The sequence below is a fragment of the Echinops telfairi genome, unplaced genomic scaffold (genome assembly GCF_000313985.2).
Source record: "Echinops telfairi isolate 266 unplaced genomic scaffold, ASM31398v2 ScPeMD7_9;HRSCAF=40, whole genome shotgun sequence".
Taxonomy (NCBI): domain Eukaryota; kingdom Metazoa; phylum Chordata; class Mammalia; order Afrosoricida; family Tenrecidae; genus Echinops; species Echinops telfairi.
The window spans coordinates 9513184-9522201 of NW_022103906.1; positions in this window are offsets into that span (position 1 = coordinate 9513184).

Consider the following 9018-nt stretch of genomic DNA (forward strand, 5'->3'; position numbering starts at 1 on the left):
AGATAAAGTTACAGTCAAGATAAGCCTTTGGAACAGTTCTACTGGGCAACAGAATGGATGATCATGAATTGGAATCAGCTCAAGGACAATAGACTGATGTTAAAATATTTTTTAAAAGAATACTAATTCAGAAAATCATTCCTGGTGAATAAAAATCAAATGACAAATGGAAAAGCTTTCAAAGAGAAGGTAATATAGCATGTTATATTCATAAACTCAGAATGAAGACAAATAATGAGGAAAAAGGCACAATGCATAATGAAAAATGGATAAATATGTAACAATCCAAAAGATGTAAAAATTATACATTTAGACAATAACAAATTAAGTAATTTATGAACTGAGTAACCCAATTACTCTAATCTCTTCCCCCAAATCCAAGTTCATTGTCATTGAATCGATTCTGAATCTTAGTCTACCTATAAGGCATGTCTGACATGATAAATTTGTACAGGATCAGACATAGTCATCACCGTTCTAAGGCTAGTGGATGTCAATCAGAGGCCTATTAGTTAGCAGCCCGACACCTAACCACAAAGTTGTCTGTGGTCATCAACAATTAAATGTTGTTATTTTGTCCCTTTAAGTCAGTTTTGACTCATAGCGAACTATATACAACAATATGAAACAACACTCAATCCTGCCCCATCTTTACACTTGTTCTTATGTTTGAGCCACCGTGGAAATCCATGTTTTATTTGTTTTCAGCATCCTTCTGCTTTACCAAGCATGATGCCCTTCCCCAAGGACTGGTCTCTCATGACAGCATGTCCAAAGTGCATGAGACAAAGTCTCATTCATGCTGGTCTCTAAGGAGCATTGTGGTTGTATTTCTTCCAAGAGAGATGTTTGCCCTTTTTGCAGTTCATGGTATTCTCAATATTGTTCCCAAGCGCCATAATGGAAACGCATTGATTCTTGTTTGGTCTTCCTTATTCAATATTCAACTTTCACATGGATATGAGGAGATTGAAAATACCCCGGCTTGGGTTAGGTATATCTTACTCCTTAAAATCACCTCCTTGTTTTTCAATACTTTACAAGAGGTGCTGTGAAGCAGATTAAGCTAATGTAATGTGCCCTTTTATCTCTTGACCGATGCTTCCTTGAGAACTGATTGTGGATCGAAGAAAGATGAGCTCCTGGAAGACACCAATCTTGGCTCCTTTTATCAGAATGTTACCCACTGGTCCAGTAGAGAGGATTTATTTTTACATGGACTTGTAATCCATACTGAAGGATGTAATCCTTGATATTCTCTGGCAAATGCTTTGAATTCTCATTTTCAGCAAGCAAGTATTTTCATCTGCATACCCCTGGTTGTTAATAAGCCTTCTTCCAATATTGACATGTCATTCTTCATATAATCCAGTTTCTCTGATTATTTGCCCAGCATACAGATTGAAAAACTCCTGTGAGAGGCTGCAACACTGTTACACACCTCCCCTGATTTTACCATGAAGTATTCCCTGTTCTGTTCAAACAATTGGCTCTTGAACCACATACCACATATAGGTTTATATGAGCACATACAGGGTTCTGGAGTTGACGTTTGTCTCAAGGATAGCAGAGTTTGTTATCATCTACATAGTTAAATGCCTTTGCAAAGTCAATGAAACAAAAGTAAACATCTTTTGGTATCCTCTACTTTCAGCCAAGATCCATCAGCAAAAATATGTCTGTACATCCTCTTCTGAATCTGGCCTAACCTGTTAGCAGCTCCTTGTCAATGTATGGCTGAAACCATTGTTGAATGGTTTTCAGCAACAGTGTACTTGCATGTTGATATCAATGCTATTGTTCTTTAATTTGCACATTCCTTTTGGTCTTATTTCTTTGGAAAGATTACAAATATGGATTGCTTCCTGTCAGTTGGTCAAGCCACTCTCTTCCAAATTTCGATCGATCAGTTCTTCCAGTGCTTCATCTGCTTGTTGAAACATTTTATTTGATGTAACATTCATTCCTGGAGCCTTGTTTTTGGCAATTGCTTTCAGTGCAGCTTTGAAAATTTTTCTTCAATAACTTTGATTCTTGCTTATGCTACCTCTTGACGTGGTGTAATGCTGACTAGTTATTTTTTGTGCAGTGATTCTGTGCATTCTTTCAATTTTCTTCTGATCATTCTTGCATCGCTCAATATTCTGCTCACAGAATATTCCAATATTGCAACTTGAGGCTTGAATTTTAAAAATTATTTCTTTCAGTGTAATATATGCTGGGTGTGTACTTCCTTTGGGACTTTCTAATTCTAGGTCTTTTCACATCTCATTAGAATATTTTGTTTTGTCTTCTATAGCTACCGTTGGAAATTTTCTGTTTAGTTCTTTGATTTCATCATTTCTTCCATCTGCTTTAGCTACTCTATGGTTAAGGGCAAGTTTCAGAGGCTGTTCTGACATCCGGGCTGACCTTTCCATTATTTTTTAATGACCTTTTGCTTTCTTCATGTATGACATTTTGATGTCATCCCACAGTTCATCAAGTCTTCTATCATAAATATTTAATCCATCAAATCTGGTTTTGAGAAGTTCTCAAAATCCAGGTGGGACATAGTCAAGGTGTAATTTGGCTCTGATGGACCTGTTTTCCTTTTCTTCAACTTCAATCTGAACTTATATAAAAACAATTGATAATCTGTTCCACAATCAGTCCCTTGCCTGGTTTTAGCTGCTGATATTGAACTTTTCCAATGCCTTTTCCTACAGATGATTTCAACTTGACTTCTGTGTGTTCCATCTGGAGAAGTCCACGTATCTAGATACCTTTTGTATTATAGAAAATAAATATTTGCAATGAAGGATTTGCTCATCTTCTAAAATTCTATCATGCAATTTCCAGCTCTGCTTCTACCACCAGAACTGTATTTATCTATTACTATTCATTCCTCTTTGTTTCTATTTATTTCATTCCAATTGCAAGTAATTATGAAAGCACCTTGATTGTGTGTTTGATCCATTTAAGATTGAAGAGACTGGGAGTATTCTTCTGTTACTGTATCATTAGTTTTAGTGGTTGGTGCGTGAATTTGAATAATCGTTGTATTGGTTAGATTCCTTTGTTTGGGGATAGATATTATCCTATCAGTGTCAACATTGTTCTTCAAGATAGATCTTGAAATATTCCTCTTGATGATGAATGTGAAGCCATTTCTCTTGATTCTTTCATTCCTAGCAGAGTAAGCCATCAGATCTTCTGATTCAAAATGGCTAACACCAGTCCATTACGACTCACTAATGCCTAAGATGTTGATCTTTGTTTTCCATTTCATTTTTCACAACTTCCGATTTTCCTAGATTCACTTCATACATTTGATGTTTTGATTATTAATTGATGTTTGGAGCTGTTTCTTTTCAGCGTGCATTGTGTCTCCTCAGAACATGAAGGTCCCACAGGCTTTCCACCATCCTCATCATTATGATCAACTTTACTTTGTGAAAGCAGCTCTTCCTCAGTATTATTTTGAGTGCCTTTCTACCTGAAAGCAGATATTCTAGCACTGTCTCTGATACTTTCTGCTTCTAGTCATTACGTTTTCAGTAACATTGTTTGAATGCTATCCATAGGGTTTTCAGAGGCTGATTCCTCTGAAGTATACAGCCTATTCCTTTTCCTTAGTCTGTTCTGAGTCTGGAAGCTCTGCTGAAACCTGTTCACTTTGGGGGACCCTGCTGGCATTTGCAATACCAGTGACATAGCGTCCAGCATCACAGCAACACGCAGCCACCACAGTATGAAAAACTAACAGACACGTGGTGGAACAAAGAAATAATAGGTAAGTAAAAACAGACCAGATCTAAATAAATCTTTTGTATGCTTGTATGATGTTAATCCAAAAATTGAAATATTGAAAAGTGTTACAAGTTTTTGTCTTTTTAAATGCATAAAAAAGAGCTAGATATATTCTTTCAAAAGCACAGTAGACTGTGTGGAAATATAAAAGCCTGGCAAGGAGGGATACTTAGCAATCTCAGAGAGGTATCTAGAGCTGATAAGGATTGAAGAATATTTTAATAAAATACCTAAATATATTTAAAATTTGAGACGCCAAAACATTATTTGAAGCAACAGAGAAAAAGTGTTCCCAATGATGTGGTCTGGATGATGAATAAAGGGTAGTATTAGTGTATACTTTAAGTATTTAAAATTGTTTTACAAGTCTAAATATGTACTTAAAAAAAAGATTGAAATAGATCAGGAACCTTGTTTAAAATAGCAAAACCGGTGAAATGATGGTTAATTTGTTTTATTTTTCAATTGACATACAGTTACTAATATACATGACAACTGTTAAGAAATACAATTTTGAAAGTTAAAATATATAAATTTTAGAGATTTTCTATGTATTAGTATTTGGTTCATGAAAATTAATTTACTTTCACTTCACTATTTGCATAGTATCATTGTTTTTGTTTGTTTGATTTTGACTTTCAATTTTCTGCATAGAAAAAGCCCCGCAGCACAGTACGTGTATGCTGGGTGCTAATTGCAAGCCAGTGGTTTGAAACCACCAGCCACCCCACTGGCAAAAGATGGTACTACAGAATCAGGGTTTCAGACACTGGGGCAGCTCTACCTTGCCCTGTAGGGTTGCTTTGAGCTGGCATTGAATCAATGGCACTCGGTTTGTCTTGTTTTATGTTTATTTGAAGTGCAGATTTTAAAAATAAAATATCAATAATATGTTTTATTTCTAAATAAGAAATATAAATATTTCTAAATAAATAGTATTTCTAAATTAATAGCAAAGCAGAAAGGAAGACACTGAATTATTCCATAGTACAATGTAGGGGGGAACGTTATAAATTAAAGAAATAGTGAACTTTTAAGTAATTTAAATATTAATTTGAAAAATCATTTCTCTCTTCCTCTTGTGGCAAACGGATTATTATTTTTTTCTCTCATGAATACAGGAATAAAAAGAAGTAGGTATCAAGTGTGTATACACTGTATGGATATATAAATCAGAATATTTGCTGCTATATTCAAACAACTTTGATTGGAAAATAAATGCAGATACTTGGACAGAGGATGTTCCTGTGATTCTTAGATACAACAGAATACATTTTGCCAAGTCTTGTACCATCCTTATGCTGTAATTGTTACGTTGCAGCCACTGGGTCCATTCATCTCACTGCGCTTGTCTTCCGTGGTGACGCCCGCCACTTTACCAAGCAGGATGGCCTCTCCCGGCACGGGTCTTTCCTGATACATGCTCGAAATACCCTACGGAGTGTCTCAGCCTTACTTCACACTGCTCAAGTTTGCTTATTCTTCTGGCATTTCATAGTACTTCCAATATCTTTCACCCACACCATGATTCAAATGCGTCGATTTTTGCGGGGTCTTCCACATGCAGGGTGCAGCTTTCACTATCATGTGAGGCTGTGGGAAAATGCCGGGGTTTGTTAGTTGCCCCTTAGACCTCAAACTGACAGCTTTGCTCCTTAATACTTAAAAAGAATTCTTCTGCAGAAGAGTTGCCCAATTTGATATGCAGTTTTATTTCTGGACTGCTGCTTCCATGACTTAATTCCAAGGAAAATGCAACACCATGAAACTTCAATCTTTCCTCCATTTATCATTATATTATCTTTGGTCTAGGTTTGAGGATTTGAGGTTTGTTTAACAGTGAGTTGGAATCTATACTGAATGCTGCAAACCTTGATCTTTATCAGTAGTGCTTTAAATCTTCCATATTTCCAGCAAGTCAGCAAGCAAAGTGGTGTCATCTGCATATGCCAGGTTTTCATTAATCTGATGCCACATTATTCTTCATATTATCCAGCCCTTCTCATTATTTGCTCAGCATAAAGATTAAATAACTATGAAGAAAAGATACAACCTTATGGTACGCCTTTCCTGATTGTAAACCGTGCAGCATTCCCTCATTCTAGTCACACGACTGCCTCTTGGCCCACGTACAAGTTTCTTTTTTGAAGCCCTTTATTTTATGAAGTGTTCTGAAATTCCCATTCTTCTCAAATTTATTCATATTGGGTTATTATCCACATTCAAATGACTTAGAATGATCAAAAAACTCACAAGTAAACATTTTTCTCTTATTCCCTGCTTTGAGCCATGAACCATCTGACATCAGCTATTATATCCCTTGGTCTACATCCTTTTCTGAATCAGCCTGAACCTCTTGTAGCAAAATGTTAATACACTGCTGCAACCAATATTGAATAATCTTCAGCTAAATTTTACTTGCATGTGATATCAATGACTAAATAGTGTCTTATAATTTTAACATTCCGTTGGATCACCTTTCTTTGGAATGGGTACAAATATGATTTTCTTCCAGTCATTTGTCCAAGTAGCTGCCTTTCAATTACCTTGCATAGACCAGTGAGTACTTCCAATGCTTCATTAGTGTGTTGAAATATTTCCATTAGTATTCCACCAATTCCTGGAGATTTGTATCTTGCAAATGCTTTCAAGATGATAAAATGACAGAGAAATATTGCTCATCTTGTTGGTTGTAGATTCTGTCCAGTAGGCTGGCACACACAGAGACCTTAAATATAACAGAAAGAAACACTGCAATCACTGTTATTAAGCTTGAGACCATTATTACAGTCACAGTGTTAATCCATCTTGTTGAGGGTCTTCTTTTTTTTTTTTTTTGCTGCCCCTCTACCTTACCCAGCAGGATGTCTTTCTCGAGGGGCTGATACTTCCTTGACAATATGTCCAAAGCATGTAAGACAAAGTCTAACCATCCTTGCCTTTAAGGAACACTCCGGTTGTATTTTTTCTAAGACAAATCTAGTTGTCCTTTAACAGCTCATGCTATTTTCATTAGTCTTCTCCAGCACAATGCACTGATCCTTCTCTGTCTCCTTTATTCAACTCAACTTCACATGTATGTGAGGCAATTGAAAATACCATGGTTTGGGTCAAGGGGACTGTAGTCTTCAAAGTTACATCTTTGCTTTTCAATATTCTAGAAAGGTCTTGTGCATCAGAGTTACCCAATTCAATGATCTCTTGACTGCTGAAGTTATGATCTTTGATTGTGGATACAAGGAAGAAAAATGCTTGACAACTTCAACTTTTTTTCCTTTTATTATGATGTTGCTTCTTGGTCCAGTAGGGAGAAGGTCATTTTCTTCACGTTGAGTCATAATCAATATTGAAGGACGCAATACTTGATCTTTATCAACAGTTCCAAGTCCTCCTCACTTTTAGAAAGCAAGATTGTGTTATCTGCATCTAGCAGGTTAAAAAGCCTGCATCCAAATCTAACGCCACATTTTTGTTCATATAAGCGAACTTCTCTGATTATTTGCTCAGCATACAGATTGAATAAGTGTGGTGAGCATATACAATCCTGAGCCACACTTTTCCTGATTTTATACCATGCAATATTTGCTTGTTCTGTTCAATCAACTGCCCATGGCTCATGAACAAGTTCTACCTGAGCGCAATGAAGTATTCTGGACTTCCCATTCTTTTTAATGTTATAACTAGTTTGTTATGATCCACACATTTGAATGAATTTCATAGACAATAAACACAAGTAAACACCTTTCCTATATTCTCTGCTTTCAGCCAAGGTCCATCTGATATCATCAATGATCACTTATTTCATAGCTTCTTTTGAACCCAGTTCAACTTCTGGCATCTCCCTATCTATGTTGAACTGCAAACATTTTATTTAATTATATTCAATGAAATTTTATTTACATATAATATTAATGATGTTGTTTGATAATCTCCACATTCTGTTGAGCCACCTTTCTTTGTAACAGAAAGAAAAATTCTTCTCCGACAGTGGGTTCTCTATATAACTGTCTTCCTAATATCTTGTCATCGACTAGTATGTTCCTCTAGCAGCACACCAGTTTGTTGAGATTTTTCAATTTATATTCTGTCAATTCCTGGTGACTTGCTTTCAGCTAATTTCTTTTTTTTTTTAAATCGTTTTATCAGGGGATCATACAACTCATCACAATCCATGCATACATCAATTGTGTAAAGCACATTTGTACATTTATTGCCCTCATCATTCTCAAAACATTTACTCTCCACTTAAGCCCCCGACATCAGGTCCTCATTTCCCCTCTCCCCTCTCCCTCATGAGTCCTTGATAATTTATAAATTATTATTTTGTCATATCTTGCCCTGTCCGACGTCTCCCTTCACCCACTTTTCTGTTGTCTGTCCTCCAGGGAGGAGGTCACATATAGTTCCTTGTAATTAGTTCCCTCTTTCCAATCCACTCTCCCTCTACCCTCCGAGTATCGCCACTCATACCACTGGTCCTGAAGGGATCATCCACCCTGGATTCCCTGTGTTTCAAGTTCCTATCTGTATCAATGTGCATCCTCTGGTCTAGCCAGACTTGCAAGGTCGAATTCGGATCTTGATAGTGGGAGGAATTTCTTATGTGTAATTTGGATTTCTTCAATACAAAACTTTCTTGGTCATATGATGTCCCTTGAAATGGCTGAATGTACACTGATTATTTTTGATATAGTGACTATGTATTCCTTTTATCTTTTCAGGGCAGCAAATTATTTATTGTGACTTTTCTAGTCATGGTCTCTGTAACTCTCACCAAATGATATTTCCCTGATGAGTATGGGTAATAGAAGGCAGGGGAAGATACTGATAGGAATCAGTCATGAGCCCTTGTTACGAGGATTCACTCAGAGCACCATTCACTCAGTGGCGGGGAATTTCACTCCTTTTAAGACGCAGAAGTGTAGTGCATCCTGTGGACCCAAGATCCATGAGACGTGGGTCCTCCATGATCCCTAAGACGGCTTGGACACTGGAGGAGTGGCAGAGGACCAGGATAGAGAACAAGAGTCAGAGCAATGGGCTTCTCAAGTCACAGAGCGAGTAAATCAGAGTGATTTTAGGCAAGAGGCTGGGATGCCTCTGGGCACTTAATTAGAAAAGCTGTGTTTGCGGTCCCATGAGCAGGAGCTCAGGCCTTCCTGTTGAGGCTTGCGGTGGATTGATAGGACCTTGGGGCATTTATTCCCAGCCCTTCAAGAGCATTAG